The 16761-nt window shown below is 45.7% G+C and overlaps 1 protein-coding gene across 5 annotated transcripts in view; it reads left to right on the top strand.

Annotated features, from left to right (window-relative positions):
• The first annotated feature begins 4495 nt into the window (after window positions 1–4495).
• Window positions 4496–16761, top strand: part of Ninl (ninein like) — a 78154-nt gene continuing 65888 nt past the window's right edge. For all 5 annotated transcript variants that reach the window (XM_052724678.1, XM_052724677.1, XM_052724676.1 and 2 more), the window contains exon 1: window positions 4496–4656. The gene's annotated coding sequence lies outside the window, so the exon portion shown is untranslated. The remainder of the gene's footprint in view (window positions 4657–16761) is intronic.

Below are 16761 nucleotides of genomic sequence, written 5' to 3'. Positions count from 1 at the left end.
GGATGCTTAATCCCACTCCTATACTTTGGCAAATACACAAATAATGTGCACTCTAATATACTCTGAACTGGACAAAATAAGCCTGCGATTGTTTGGAGGCAGTTTGTTTCTAAAGTTTGAGTATGTCCTCTTGGGGCTGGCCCAGCCCTCCCTGGTAGAGAGAAACTGAGATGGTCACTTATCAAACCTAAGTTAATCCTGTCATTTTCTTGTGAGAAGTGCCCTTCTACCACAGTTTGGACATGGGTTGTTCCAAGGCTTTATAGGCCAGAGGCTTGGTTACCATTCAGTGGTATTTGGAGGTGATAGGCTACATATAGAGTTCCATGCTTGAACTCCCAGCATTTAAATAGCTGAGGCTAGAGGATTCCAAGTCTCAGTCCAGCATGTAGCAAAGCTCATATTAAAAAACAAACAAACAACAAAACCAAACAAAAATAATTTTTAAAAAGGAAGGACCTAAGGCGGTTAGATTACTGGGGCCACTGCCCTTGGAAGATGGTGATAGAGTTCTTGTGGGTTCCTGCTTAGTTCTTGCAAGAGGAGGTTGAGGTCAGAAACGCTTTTCACTAAAAGACGGCACTGCAAGTGAGGAAGGAAGTTCTAGCCCCTCCCGAGCCAGAAGCCAAAGTGAAGGAACTGAAGGTCAAGTAGGCAGTGCTGAAAGGCATCCACAGCCACGAGAGGCTCATCCTCACCTCCGGAGGCTCAAGACCCTGTGGCTCCAGATGCGGCCCAAATACCCTCTCAAGGGTATTTGACTAGCTTGACCACTGTGCCAAAATCAAGCTCCCCCCAGCACACGCCAGAAGACAGATGACAGCACATCTGTGTTCACTGTGCATGTGAAGGCAACAAGCTCCAGATCAAACAAACTGAAGAAACGCTACTACATCGATGTTTCCAAAGTCAATACCCTGAGAGGGCCTGATGAAGAGAAGAAGGCGTATGCTCTGCTAGCTTCTGATTATGATGCTTTGGATGTTGCCAACAAAATTGGGATCGTTAAACTGAGTACAGCTGGCTAATTTTACCTACACATTCTTTTTTTAACCATAAAAATAGGAGTAGTTTGACACCAAGTATGTGATAAAGCATGGCCAACCCTGGTCGGGGCCACCTAGTCTTAGATCATCAGCCTTCAGAACTGTGAGCTCAATTAAACTTCTCTCTTTATAATTACTCAACTGCAAGTATTTTTACAGTAAAAAAAAAAAAAAACTGGACTAAGGCAGCATCTTAGCCAATCTGTCACTCCGTTTCATCCCCATCCATGCCACATCCTCCAGCTACTAGACCAACCAAAAGGAAAAGAAAGAAAGAAGTAGAGTGTGGTGGCATGTATCTATAATTCTGATATTTGGAAGGTTAAGACAGGAGGATTGCCAAGTTCCAGCCCAGCCTGGTCCACAGAGAAAGACCATGTCTCACAAAAGGAGGAGAAGAGGAATGAGGTAGGAGGAAAGAAATCACACAGTACAAGCCAACTGATACTAGAAATTCTGGGCAAGAGGGCTGGGTGCGGACGTAGCTCAGTGATAAAGGGAGAGAGGGAGGAAGAGAAGGACCGGGGAGGGAGGAGAAAAAAATGTAGGCAAGAAGTCATAAGGTCATTAGAGACGGGGGTGAAGCTCATTGGTAGAGCATAGACCTAACATGCACATGGCCCTGGATTCAATCCCAGACACCCAAACCAAACAGCACTCATATCAAGTGGTGAAAAAAGAGATTTCTAAAAAGGACAGATTGCTCAAGAACACCATGAGCCTTTGCAGTGGTTCTACCATTTCCTCCTCTGGTTCAGTCAGGAACAAGAAGACAAAATACAAAGAATCAAAGAAGAAGACGTAGTCCAAGGATCAGAAAGAAATTCTTCTCATTTTATCATACTGAATATAATGTTAAAACTGGAGATGCAGACCAGTTAGAAATGCTTAGCAAGCTGAAGGTTGTATGTTCCTGCTCAGCGCCAAAATAAATAAGTTAATGAATTAATTAAAATTAAATAAAAAGACAGAAGAAAAGAAAATGGCAATATTAGTTCAAGGGTTTACTGAATTACTGCTTAAACAACAGTGTGAAATGAAAGGAGAGCTGTGACCATTTCACAGACAACTGATAATTTTAAAATGAATGTGAGTCAGCCAGACTGGGACAGTGAGCCTCCCGGTTGCTCAGCATTTGCTGAGCTGCTGAGAACAGATAAGGTACCAGCGTGGGCTGCTAAACCCATAGACTCTAGGGCAGAAGCCTTGTTCCCTAGTTCCTTGGCTTAAAAATGATACATTATATCCACAATGAAAGGGGATCATATTTTGTCCCATGACAATGAAACTTTTCTTGTTGGGAAGGTTAAGTGTAATCGGCCTGTCAAAAAGATTTGCAGGGCAAAGGTAGAATGTGTCTATCTGGAAAAGCAACTTTCTTTATGTGGGAAATCAGGCAGTCCCAGAACCTGGTCCAAACGCCATTACTTCAGTGACGACTCGGAGGCATGTGTTCCACCATTTGTGTTCAAAAGGAGATGGGAAGTAATTATTTTTTAAAAGACACTACCTTCTGGGCCCTGGGAGACAGTTTAGCTGGTAAAAAGCACTTGCTGCACGAGGATGCTGCCCTCCACGAAGCACAGGTGCCCCACCCCCGCCATGCACACAGACTAAACTGATCAAATAACTTTTAAATCAAACAAATAAAATGTTCACAAAAAGAAGGCCCAGCGGGATGAGATGCTGCTGGGATGTGTGGAATGGACCAAAGGGTATAAGAAAGCGAGACAGACGCCGGGCGGTGGTGGCGCACGCCTTTAATCCCAGCACTCGGGAGGCAGAGCCAGGCGTATCGTTGTGAGTTCGAGGCCAGCCTGGGCTACCAAGTGAGTCCCAGGAAAGGCGCAAAGCTACACAGAGAAACCCTGTCTCGAAAAACCAAAAAAAAAAAAAAAGAAAGCGAGACAGAGAGTTTGGGGCGGGTATGTTTCCCACATACTGCCAGCTTGGTTCTAGTCTGTGATGCTGTTGAAGCAACAGACCCTTTAGGAAGTGAGGTCTAGTACTAAATCCTCTGGTCATTGAGGAGGTGCCCCTGAAGGGACTCTGCCTCCCTACCCCGCCACTCCCCTCCCTCTCCAGCCCCCTTGCATCCCAGCTTTGATGTGGTGTGACTTGCCCCAAGCAGCAAAGATGGATGATCATGGACTAAAAGCTCTAAAATTGAAAGACCAAACAAACGCATTTTTCTTTATAAGTTTCTTATCTCAACTGTTTGCTATAGTAAGCGAAAATTGAGCAACATAGCCTGTTTCTCTCTGGCTATGATGATCACTGCTGTGATGGCTAATTTTGTTTGCTGACTTGAATGGATGTAGTTCTTCTCCCTGCAAAGGGTCTTTTTCACATCTCCACTCCACAAATGAAGAAAGTGAAGATGCTAGAGATATATAACTGGGTAGTATAAAGTCCAACATTCATTAAATGGCATGGTGATTCTTACTCATACCAAGTTCATTCTCTAACAGTACATGAAAAACCCAAACAGAGTGTAAGGAGATAGAGAATGCATAGTCTTTTAAAACATTTTAAAACGCTATTATTGTGTGAATGTGTGTGTGCATGATGCTTATATGTATGTGTCCAGAGGGGCATGTCCATTAATGTGTGTGTGTGTGTGTGTGTGTGTGTGTGTGTGTGTGTATGTGTGTAATCAGAAGAAAGCTCTGTGGAGTCGATTCTCTCCTACTACCTCTATTTTTTTTTAATTTATGTGTATGAGTGTTTTGCCTGCATGTATGTCTATGCACCACATGCACACCTGGTGACTGAGGAGCCCTGAAGAGGGCATCGGATCCCCTGGAACTGGAGTTACAGATGGTTGTGAGCTGCCATGTGGGTGCTGGGAATTGAGCAGTCTGTGTTCTTCACTGCTGAGCCATCTCTCCAGCACCTCCTATCACCTTTACATGGGTTCTGGGATTGAACTCAGGTCGTCAGGCTTGCAAGGCAAGGGCCTTTATGCACCGAACCGTCTCCCCAGTCCCAGTAAAACCCATTCTTTACAGTAGCAACTATGGCACAGCACAATTAGGAACCTCATATCACAATCTAGAGGGAATCGGAGCCCTGGCTATAGGTCCCACAGCTACACCACTGCCACAGGGTGTGCATAGCTGTCATGTCCTTCACCAGGTGGGACAAGTGATGACTTATCAAAAGGGAAAAAGCCATAGCATGGCTGATCAGAGTATGGTGTAGGCTTTTTACATGTCCCTGGCCGCCTTTCACTCTGTGGAATTCCCCACTTGAAAGGACTTGGGTAACTTGGTTTCTATGACACCCTATCTCCCAGAGCCTAGCTTTTTTTATACTGTATCTTCTTCCTGACCAGCTAGGCCCCTGGTCCAGCTCCGCCTGCTTTCTCGCCCCGCCCCCATGCCCCGCCCCCTGATGCAGCCCCTCCCCTTCCCTGGGGAGGCCCCGCGAGAACGAGGGGGCGGCGCCCGGAGGCCTTGGGAGCCCAGGGGAGCGCGGCGGGCCGCCAGACACAAAGAGCGGCCGAGGGACGCGCGGCTGGGGAGCCCACCCGGATCGCTTTGCACTAGGCTCCCAGCGCCCGCGTCGCGGACTCAGCGTGCGGAGAGCGGAGCCTCCCACTCTCCAGGTGAGTAGGGCGTGGGAGAGGAGCTGAGGGGAGGGGAGCCGAGCGGGGCCGAGGGGTGCCGAACAGGGCCGAGCGGGGCCGAGGAGGGCCGAGCGGGGCCGCGGGGGTCGGCATCCTCATGCTGCCTCCGGGACATAGCGGAGCGGATGTCTGGAATGCGGGCGCGCGCTCGGGAAGCCACACCAAGCCACACCAAGCCACACCGGAGTCGCGCTTCTCTGGGGCGCTCTTGGACTGGGAGGGGTGGTCGGTACCGAATTTAGCGTGGGGTGCAGCCGCCGCTCCAAACTTTGACGAACTCGGAGCGCGGGTTGCAAGGGTCCGCCGCGCTTCCCGCCTTCGTCCCCTTTTGATGAGGGGAACCGGAGCAGGAGGCGAGCCCCGCCTGTGCCTGCGCCCACCAGTCCCCCTGGAAAAGCCGGGGTCCGTGCTTGATTGGGAGCACCTGCTGGTGTTGTTACTGCGCGTTGATCTCTCCTGTGCCTGGTGAAGACGTCCTTGTGATCTCTGGTTGTATTATCAGTTTGCACTTAGTTGTTGAAAACTGGGACACCTCTCTGGGGCGGAGAAGCCCGTTGCATCTGTGTCAAGGTCGTCCCTCTCAGCGCACCCGTTCTGCTACTTTGCTGTGCACTTCCAAGACCCGTCCATCAGTAGTAGAGTGGCAGAGATCCTGTGTTTGGGTTCAATCTAGTTGTCTTTTAAATTCGCAGATCCCACGATGAGAGTCCGATTCATGGTTTCTCAGGCACACACATTGTCAGGTGATCTCTGTAGCTGTTTGTATGTGGTGCAAGTGAAGAGTGATGCACTCTCTTCGCTACGATTTAGTCAAGCTTTGGAACCGGGGAGGAGGTCCAGAGACAGCCCATGCAAAAGGTCAACTGATGTACAATGCAGGTAGCCTAGAGGGACTGTTAAGATGGTGTTTCTCCTTAGAGGCTTTTGGCTGAGATTTCCAGGTTCTTGACTGTGGATTTACACTACTTTTAAAGCAGGGGGGAAAAAGAAGAGGAAAAGAAAAAAGAAAGAAAGGAAATGAGTCTATTCAACAGAACACTAAACCAAGCAGTTTATGAACTGTGTACAAGAACAGGTGTGTATGAGAAGGAACATGCCAGTGGAGGCAGTTACAGCAGCAGCCAGCTTGCCTGGTCTGTTCATTTTACATCATCTGTTAGTGGCTTAAACTACTACGGATCAGGCTAGTCTGAAGTCATTTGCCAGACACTAATGCTTTGATGAAGGACAAACCACATATGTGAAGGTGGTCCTAATAGGAACTGAAAAAGGGATGTCATCCCTTATAACCTTGTAATGATTGTTACATCCTAGTTCAAGGAGTTGCTGATGTTAACAGTCTAATCTGCTAGCTTTGTAAGAGTTATTGTATGCAGTTAGGTGTAGCGCATAACGTTTACTTTTGGGGGTGCTGGGGATGGAGATCATGGTCTCAGGTATGCTAAGCTCTACTACTGAACTACATCCCCGGCCCAGTAACAATAACAAAGATAAGCAGCTCTTACTGCATTTACTGTATTTACTGTAACTATACTTCTGTCGTGACTTTAGTTTGACTATTTAGAAAGCTTACTGTAAGACAGTATGCTCTGCTGTGTCAGCAGCAGCCTCAAGCATCTCGTGTATGGAGCTTGTTAACTGTATTGAGAGGCCACTCAGGTGATTAACCTTCGAAATCTAAGTTATTGTATGTGTACACCATGATATTAGCACAGTAATGAAATTGCCAAATGACTCACTTCTCAGTGTATATCCCCATCATTAGCAACACGTCTTCAGATGGTAAAGTAGGATCTTTCTGTTACATAAAATGGAGATTGTAAAAATTGGAGGAGGATACGGCTTTTTTTTTTTTTCCCAGAATGAGAAAATAGCCTTCTCCAAAAACTTGAACTTCAGATAAGATGTAACAACACTGACTTAGAAAAAGAACACATTATAAAGGAAAAGTTAGGATTTAATGCTGGTGGCGCATGCCTTTAATCCCAGCACTTGAGAGGCAGAGCCAGGCGGATCTCTGTGAGTTTGAAGCCAGCCTGGGCTAAGAGTGAGTTCCAGGAAAGGTACAAAGCTACACAGAGAAACCCTGTCTCAAAAAAACAAAAAAACCCAAACCAAAACAAAACAAAAAACAACAACAAAAAAACCCCAAAAAAACTTTTAAAAATCTGTATAAACTTACAGAAAATGGGCTTTCTCTAACTCATTTTACGTTGCAGTTTGAAGACATGTTAGGTCCTTGCTAGGACGTGGGTGGGCTGGGGTCATTTGCTGACAGCCAGGTATAAATCCCTTAGAGTTTGCATCTTTAGGAATGTTCAGCAGAGTTCTAACCATAAAGTATGGGTGTGAATGTTATTTGGTGGGTGATCCTCTCTAAATTTTCAGGATAATACATGTGACATTTGAGACTTGAAACACATGAGGATCCCATCTGAGCGCCTTCTTCCCAGCGTGGATACCTGCCTTTGAGGAATGCCATGACTAGACAACTGTTAGGTGCCTCTCTTTCTCCTGGCTCAATAAAGATCTAGAAGCAGGATATAAAATCTGGGGCAGTGTCCTGGCCTCACACCGGAACTCAAAGTTTCCTGGGTAGAAGAGTTTTCTCTTTGTGTGCTTTGTTACTTTTCTGCTCATCAGTGTTTGAGTGCAATGACTCTAGGTTTGGGTTTAACTCAGTCCTTGGCTTCAAATATGAATTACAAATTCAGGCTCAGTGCCAGAAATTTGGTTATTCACAGCAGGAGGCCAAAACTTTGGATCAGACTCTACCTGGAGCTGTTGGAAGGTGACCACAGTTGCTGGCTTAGCTCTCCCCACCCCCATCCTCCTGAGTGTCCTTGAGCCTATGACACTCTGACAGCTCTGTTTGAACCAACAGAAGTCTTTAAGGAACTGATGAAGCATGTGGAGTGTATCTCCCATTTGTGGGACGCAGATCTAGCACTGCTCTTTCCTTTGTCTCTGGTATGGACTCACCTGCTCAGACTTCAGTGAGGGAGAGCCTGTGAGGCTTCTTGTTTCCCGAAGGCTGGGGTGTGATCTCCCTTGCATTCAAGTCATGTTTTGTTTCTGTAAGAAACCAGAATCCTCCACATAACTTTGATTGCTCAAGTTTGAAAAGAGTGCTAGTGTGTATTGCAATTTTTTTTTGTGTGTGTGCATTGCTTTGTACCTCATTAGAAAAAAGTGATGTTTTCTTTTTTGTGTGGTATGCTGCAGTCTTTAATATCCCAGTTACCTTATCTTGGGATCTGCTTCATGTAGTAAGCAGTGATTTTGATGTGTTGGAGTTTCACTGAGTGTGTGTGTGGGGGGGGGGTCACTGTCTATTAGGGAAATCAAAAGCTCTGAGTTTTTAAGTCTCTAAGAGTTTTGCATATAGAGATGTATGTCAGTTCAGCGATGGGAAACCTAGTGTAGTGCAGTGTAAACAAACAGGGAGGTGACCGGACTTCAAGGCGTTAGCTGTAGCTGAGGTTACTTGTCAGCTGTAGCTGAGGTTACTTTCGTCACTCACTTGCTCCTCTGTGCATAGCATTATGCAGGGTAGGTTGTAAAGGTGCATCATTTCTGTGACTCTCTTTAAGATCAAGGGGTTTGGTTGAACAGATGGCTCATTGGTTAAGAGTACTTACTGCTCTTGCAGAGGACCAGAGTTAGTTTCTAGTACCCAGGTCAGGTGATTCACAACCACCTGGCACTCCAGCTCTAGGGGATCTGATACCCTCTTCTGGTCTTCTGCACATGCATGCATGCATATAATAAAATAAATTTTGAAACAAAGAACAAGGAGTGGGATCTAGTTTGTTGGAACTGTGCCAGCAGCAGCAGCACGAGATAGAACTCCGTGTTGTGTCAGTACAGCCCGAGGACCCTCAGAGCCTGTGTGTTTGTGTGTATGTGTGCTGAGTCCTGCATGGCTTGACCTTGGAAACCTGAGTGGGATGAGGTAGGAATGGAGAAATGACAGACAGACATACAGAAAAGCTGGGATTGGATGGGATGTGCTCACTCTGATGGAAGCATCTACTGCAGTCAGAACCAGGAGAGGGATTAGCTCGTCTCGGTAGGAGGTCGCTGTAGGGGAGCAGTCATCCTGGAAGAAGGGAGGAAGCTGTAGTTGCTAGTTTTTGCACACACTGGCCAGTCTCTCCTAAACCCTTGGGTTAGTGGAACGCTTTGTTATACCTGAGTGCCACCCGGGTAAGACTTTGACATGGCTATGCCCATGTCAGTAATACACACACCCAGGACTACTTCATCTCTCTCTCTCTCTCTCTCTCTCTCTCTCTCTCTCTCTCTCTCTCTCTCTCTCTCTCTCACTGTTTCTCAATAAAAAGAAATTTCAGGATGACCAGAGTAAAGCAGTTAGTGTTGATGAAGCAGAAAGACAAGACACATTTGAAGAGAGTCAAGTATGGAGAGAAACACACTGAAATGCCCCAGTAGCAGCTGAATATGTGATTGAGGGACTTGAAGCTACTTATTCTGCAGCAAAATTTAGATATTAGAGAGCAATGTACTGGTATAGTCCTTTATCGTATTCCATAGGAATCTGTCTTTGAAGGGAAGACTTTTCTAGGTACATCATGCTAACTTGTGCCCGGAGAAGAGAAAGCTAGTAGAGATGAAACATGGGTCAAAGGGAAGCTTACTTAAGTTCCAAGGAATGTGGATTTCAGGCATGGTACACGAACCATTTTAGCAGTGTTGTTTGGGCTGTTTCTGATAAAGTGGAGCATGGCTATTTGTAGGAGGCTTAGTCAGTTATGTGAAAATTCTTTGTGTCACTCAGCAAAAGATAGAAATTAGAGCCAGGAGAGAAAGGGGGATCCCTTCCCTTGTGTCTCAGGTGTTTTCTAACGATTCTGCATGAGAATCCCTGGATGGGAGGTAGGTCCTGTGCTTGGAGGCAGGATGCTGTGGAAGCATGGGAGAAATAGTCTTTGGATGCCTGGTCCTTGGTGGGCTTGTATAGGCCTCACTGCAGAGGCAGCGGGCTCGCTGTATCAGGCCCTATGTGTGGCCTCATTGTGAATTTGTCAGAAATAGTGCCCAGGTCGCTGGGAATTTGGGGCTAAATTTTAGTGTGTGTGTGTGTGTGTGTGTGTGTGGTGCACGCGCGCGCACGCGCACACACACACACACACACACACACACACACACACACACACACATGCACACACCAACATGTGTATGAAGGCCAGAGGTTCATGTCAGGTGCTTTTCTCAATCATTCTTCACCTTAGTGTTTTGAGACAGGGTCTCTCATTGAACCTGGAACTCATCCGTTCATCTAGACTGACTGACAGCCAGACTCAGGGATCCTCCTGTTGGTGTGTTCACACATGGGCATCCCATCCCTTCTGCTGTGTGCATCAGCCCTAAGTCATTCCTTTCTCTTCTGTCCACAACTTCTAAAACCTGCTTCCAGGAGACTTACACCATACTTCTTGGCTAGAGCCAAAATCAAAATTGCATACCAAACAGACACCCCAAGACACATTTTCATGAGAAAGACATTTACCATGAAAATGCTTTGTCAGTGTGGTTTAGATAACTGATCCATCAGATGCACAAATCTCAACACAGGAGCACAGGAGACACGAGAAAAACAAGGTGGTTTGAGGCTTCCCAAATATATAATTCTCTAGTAACAGATGAAAAAGGAAATGATATTGATGAAATGTCTGATAGCAAATTTGAAAGAGTCAGGAGTTTGCTCAAAGTGGTAAAGTACTTGATGCTCAAGCATGAGGACCTGAGTTTAGATCTCCCAATTCCACATAAAAGCCAGACATGGTCTAGTAACTGTGATCACAGCACTCCTATGGCAAGACGAGAGAGGCTTCCAGAGTCACAGAACACAGCCTGGTATGCACAATGTAAACAGAGACTTGAATCAAACAAGGTGGAAGGTATGGATGACCCCTGAGGTTGTCTTTTAAACTCCACATGCATACCTAATGCACACATGCACACCTGATGCACACATGCACACCCTGTGCGTGCTTCTGTACTGACACACGAACACAGACACACAGAGAAAAAAATAGTGTTAATATTTTAAGAGAAGCTTCTTGTTGCAGTGAGTAGGGGTTAATACACAGGGCTCATACTATTCAGAGTGCTGAGAAGAAGAGATTGCGAGTGACCAGTTGTAGATGGGACGTCTATTGCATCCTTCTCTTCCACAGGGTTCAGGTAGGAGGAGGCAGAAAGAGTGTAAGAGCTGGATAATGGGGAGGAGTGCTGAGAAATGCTGTCTCTTGGACTTGACATGGCTGTTAACTCATGAACTCGACAGCAGCCATGGTTAGCTGCATAAGATAATGCAGCCTCAATTCTGGTATAGATGGGGAGTCCTCTCCAGGTCTCAGCCCTTACTGAGGGGTTATTGAAAGCTGGTAGTTACTAGAAGAGGGAGGATCATTCTATTTTGAACATGTAGCCACTGGCAGATTTCTCATGATTCAGTGGGTGACTCCACACCCATACACAAGTGGGCAGTGCTTGTAGGGAACTCGGCCCTGACTAAAGTCCTGAACAAACTTGTATTGTTGATATAGGCATAGCCATATCTAGGACCCCATAGGGGTTCCTCAGGCTCAGGGGATGGTAAAGCCTTCCTCGGGGTGCAGAAAATACCTACTCTAGCTTTCTCCCCCCCACCCATGTTTGCGTCTGAAGACTGCCTTACAGAGACTGCCCCTCCTAGCAGGGTTAGTGAAACTTGTCTCCTTGGTTAGCTCTATACTCTGCCTCCTTGTTTATCTGTATGTAATAACCCCACCTCCTGTGTATCCATATGCTGTAACCCTACCTCTCTGTTCAACTCTATCTAATAAACATGCCAAACTTCTGGGGTGCTGAGGTTTCTCCAGCAGCGAGCCTAGATCCCTCGACCCCAGCTTTTTGTCTGTGTCTGTCTGTGTTTGTTTTTATCTTGTTCCCTTGCTGCCCCGGCCAAGTCCCTGGAGCTGTGCATGAATGCAGCAATAATTAGACTTAGTAGGTTAACAAACAAATGAAGAGGCATTAAGTGGGAAGGGGCCAAGTTAGGGAGGATTTGGGGAAAGTTGGAAGGAAGAAGTGAAGGTGGGTCTGATCGTGTTTCATTTTATACATGTACAAAATCCTCAAGATTAAAGACAAATTATTAAAATTTTGAAAACATTGCCCTCTGTCCACAGTCTATGACTCAAAAAAGCCCATTGTATTCTTCCTTATTCCAAGGTACACCTTCTTTATGGTAACATTTCTGAATTTGGGGTGTGCCTTAAAATTGATGTTATCTTCTCATCCATCAGACTTTGACATTATGTTTCTGTCATTTGCCTTAGAATCAGTGGCCTCTCAGATTTATGTGAAGGGTAGTGTCTTTCTGTGGTTCCAGGGTCTAAAGAGGAGGAGAAGATGACATTCCTCTGAGTAGCTTCAGGTGTAAACATTTTCTGTCTCATACTGACATCTGTGACCCAGTCTGGTCTCCTGCTTTGACTGTTCCCACCCGTCACTTCCTACATACACAGACACTTTAGACTAGATTTCTGCCTTCACCTCCACACTCTAGTCCAGTCTTCCTTTGTTGGCCGCCTCAGGGAGCAGAAAAATGGTTGGTTTTCAGTCAAAGCTGACTTCAGAAAGTTCAAGGGCAGAAGCCCAGGGTCTAATCCCCAATGGAGACAGGAGACTGACCTTAAAATGGTTGTGGGAGAGGTGGGTATGAGGTCTTCAACCAGCCATGCCTCTGTATAGGTTTGCAGAAGGATGGGGTCATGGTCAACAAAATGCTTTAGCATGTGACTTCATAACTGTGCGAACATCACAGAGAGCAGGCACGCAAACTAACCCTGCTGCGGTATCACTGGATCCATGTTGAATATGCAGGGTTGTTTTAGATATGCTGGATCCTCCTGCCTCAGCCTCCTGTGCTGAGTTTGATTCAGCTCATTTCTTGAAATAGCTAGAATCCACCTGCCTGTGCCTCACTTGCCCTATTTGTCAAGAGAAAATAGTTTCCAAGACAATGAAGGAGGCAGCCTAAGATGTTCTAAAGCTCTAGACTCCTAGGGCTTGAATAGGAGGGCTTTTAAAAAGTCTTTGAAGTCAGAGTCATAGAATGACGATGCACATTAGGCCAGCAGCTCTGGGAGCTTCTCTCTGGACCAGGTATGAGCCTGAGCTGCTGTGTTCTGCTTCCTGGCTCTCAGCGTTCCCTTGAAGTTCTACTTGTTACAAGTTCCTGGTGATTTTTTTTCACTGGGTAATTTACTCCAGGCCTCAAGGAACAGGTACTTTGTGCAGTATTTACAGTGTCCCCCAGGTGCTCCGTTGTCCCTCAGTGCTCCGCTGTCCCTCCTGGGCCTCCTGTCACTGTAGAGCTAGCAACTTCTGAAGTCTCTTTAGACATTGAGGCCCTCTGCGTATCACTAGAAATGTTTCCAGCCCAAGTCTAATGTTTAGTGGTTCTGGATTCCTGCTTGACTAAGGGGAAACTTTGCATCAGCCCAAGATTATAACTTGTTAGGTTATTTTGTTTGGCGTGTCTTTTAAACAGCTACAGTAGAGAAATCCAGTGATCTCCTCATTGCCTGGTTTCTGGAATGGTTGTTTATCTGCAGTTAGGATGACTAGTTTGGGGCAATTGTGAATCCCTTTGGAGCCTTCTAGTTGTGGGTGTTGACCTTCACAGCAGGCCTATTCTTTAGAAGTAGAAATTCAAAATATTAATTCTCTCCAGATTCTCTGGACTGTTCATGTACAGAGGTTAAACAAAACAAAACAGTCAACAGTGTGTGTTGTGCCTCAGGCTCCCAATCGCACAGCTGGAATTTCAGATAGAAAAGAGAATAATTATGAGAAGAGTGTGTGTATGTGAACATTCCTGGGGTTTCTGATTAGATTTTATAGGCTGTACTATTTATTCTCTTATTTCCTTTATAGCTAACATGAAAAAAAGTTACACCCAGGTTCTGGTGAGGAGAAAGCATCTTACTGGGGGTTAGGGTGTAAAATGCTTGGCTGAAACTTTTCCTTCTTAATTTGGGGGACTATTGACATTAATGCTCTTTCCCTGTAGTTAGGGGTACTAATACAGATTCTTGCATGATATTAAGACTGTCCATATGGTAGGGAAATGAAAGAGATAATGTTCCAATGTATTTTGGATATGAAATCCCTGTATTTCGTAGAAACAGTTTTAATTTAAAATGTTTTATTTTATGTGCATGAGTGTTTTGCCTGCATGCATGCCTGTGCACCAGTCTTGTGCTTGCTGCTGTGGAGGCCAAAAGAGGGCACTGAATCCTCTGGAACTTGAGTTACAGAGGGTTGTAAGCCACCATGTGGTTGCTGGGAATAGAACCTGGGTCCTCTGAAGAGCACCCAGGGCCCTTAAGTGCTGAACCATCTGTCCAGCCCTGAAACATTTCTTTAAGTACTAAAAATTCTTGATGTGTTTGTGTGAATGAGGAACTATATTTTCAAAAAGTTGGGTTTGTAACTGGAGTTGAGGACTCATTTAATCAGCTCTATGGCCTAATAGCCAAGACCTATATTTGTTGCCACTGGAAAAATCCAACCACTAGAGGGGCCAGTTGTTTGGGCAAGAAAAAAGATTTGGAAAGTTAGTGTGCTGGCTAGTTTTATGTCAACTTGACGTAAGCTACAGTTATCTGAAAAGAGGGAACCTCAGTTGATAAAATACCTCCATAATATCTGACTGTAGGGCATTTTCTTAATTAGTGATTGATGGGGGAGGGCTCAGCCTAGTATGGATGGTGCCATTCCTGAACTGGTGGTCCTGGGTTCTATAAGAAAGCAGGCTGAGAAAGCCATGAGGAGCAAGCCAGTAAGGCCTCTGCGTCAGCTCCTGCCTCCTGTTCCTGTCCTGTTTGAGTTTCTGCCTTGACTTCCTTCAACGTGGAAGTGTAAGTCAGATAAACCCTTTCTTCCTCTACTTGCTTTTGGTCATGATTTCATCACAGTAATGGAAACCTTAACTAGGACAGCCAGCATGGAGCCTGTGGCCAACAAAGGCCACCTTGCTGGGGTGTTATGGGTACAAGGCTTGCAAAGGGAGTCAGGAAGGTAGGCTGGCACAGGCTAGAAACTTTGGGAGGTCTGCTTTTCGCACACCAGGCCAGGCTGTTCTAAGTCATGGGGGTTCTGTGAAGCTAAAGAAAAGTTTCTGATTAGAAAGTTCTAGAACTCACATCTTTTTAGCTCGTTTTCTTTGGATTGGTTCCAGTGCAGTTACAAAAGGTATTATTTTCCCCATCAGGAGAAGATACCTGAAGGCTACTTCTCCCTGGAGGTCAGGGGAGGTAGAGACAAGCAACTTCCTGTGGAGGATAGGGGAGGCCTGTAGAAGGCAACTTCTTCAACAAGGAAGTAAAATGCAACTTTTCGTTAGTCAGAGGCATCATCTACTGCAAAGCCAGTGGGAAAGCAGTGTCTGTAAGAATGTGTGTGTGTGTGTGTGTGTGTGTGTGTGTGTGTGTGTGTGTGTGTGTGTGTATGTGATGGTGATGATGATGATGATGTCAGTGGTACATGTGCACGTGTGAGTGTAGAGGCCAGAGGAGGACATTGGGTGTCCAGCTCTTTCTATCATTTTATTCCCTTAGCACGGGTTGCTCACTGAATCTGGAGCTCACCGGTGGCTTGTTGGTTTCTTTCTAGCTAGACTGGCTGGCAGTGAACCCCAGAATCCTGTCTGTGCTTTTGGACCATACATAGCTTTGTGTGGGTGCTGGGCATCTGAATTCAGGTTCTTGTTTGCAGAGCTAAGGCTCTTCCCAATTACACATCTTCCCAGCCTGCTAGTAACATTGAAGTCAACTGAGGGTCTGCTCTGTGACAGCCTTAGACAGATTGCGTGCCTCTCTATGTAGATGTAACGGTCTTATTAAATAAGAAACACAGAGCCAAATGCAGAGTTAAAAGCCCAAGAGGTCAGAGCAGTAGCTAAGAGCTGAGACTAAAACTGCCGCCTTACCCCTCGCTGCCGCTCCTGTCCTTCCCCTGAGAAAGAGAGCTACTTCCTGTGTGTCTGTCTTTTTACTGACTTTCTGTTCTACCTTCTCATTGGTTGTAAACCCAATCACATGACCTCCTTGTCACTGCCTGTCTATACAGACCTTCAGGTCTCTATGGTTGGTATTGAGATTAAAGGCGTGTGTCTCCATGCTGGCTGTATCCTTGAACACACAGAGATCTGCCTGTCATGTGATCGGGATTAAAGGTGTGCGCACCACCGCCCGGCTTCTGCTATGGCTTGCTATTAGCTGTGACCCCCAGGCAACTTTATTTATTAACATACAAATAAAATCACATTTCAGCACAAATAAAATATCACCATATCTCCATGCCTCAGTTTCCTTACCTGTCTGTTGGGAACAGTCTTGGGTCCTCTGCCATATGGGTCAGTGCATCAGTGCTTAGGAATGTGCCCAGGAATTTGAGCTTCAGAAATGTTAGTTTTGTTTATCAAAGGTTATTTAGCAAGTGTTCCACAAGTTTCAGCCATGGACTGAGAGGAGATCCCAGGACCTGCACGCTGGGAGGCAAGTGTTGAGAAAATCTCCCAGGCTCCGGTTTGTTTTTCTCCCTCAACCTTTAAGGTCACCTGACTAAAACAAAACACAACCACTCAGAATGGCAAAATGTGTAGCAACTTAGGTCCTTTAGGGAAAGGGCTCTATTACATTTTCTCATCTTGTGTTCTGGGACTTTGAAATTAATGCCTTAGTCTTGGAGTTAATTTCCTTTTTTAGATCAAAAAAATTTTTTTGTATGTGTAGGTGTTTTGCCTGCCTGTGTGTCTGTAACCCACATGCCTGCAATGCCTGTAGAAGCCAGAAGAGGGCATCATATCCCCAGTACTGGAGTTACAGACAGTTGTGTTGTACCATGTGGGTGCTGGGAATTGAACTTGGGTCCTCTGGAAGAGCAGCCAGTGCCCTTGACTGCTGAGCCATCTCTCCAGCTCTGGGGCTCTCTCTCTCTCTCTCTTTTTTTTTAATAATGTGTTTTTTTTAAGATTATAATTACATAATTTCTCTCTCTCTTTGC

This window comes from Peromyscus californicus, unplaced genomic scaffold (assembly GCF_007827085.1).
Source record: "Peromyscus californicus insignis strain IS unplaced genomic scaffold, ASM782708v3 Scaffold_7__1_contigs__length_154581171, whole genome shotgun sequence".
Classification (NCBI taxonomy): Eukaryota; Metazoa; Chordata; class Mammalia; order Rodentia; family Cricetidae; genus Peromyscus; species Peromyscus californicus.
The sequence above is the reverse complement of the archived record's forward strand: the minus strand, read 5'-3'. Positions and strand labels throughout refer to the sequence as shown.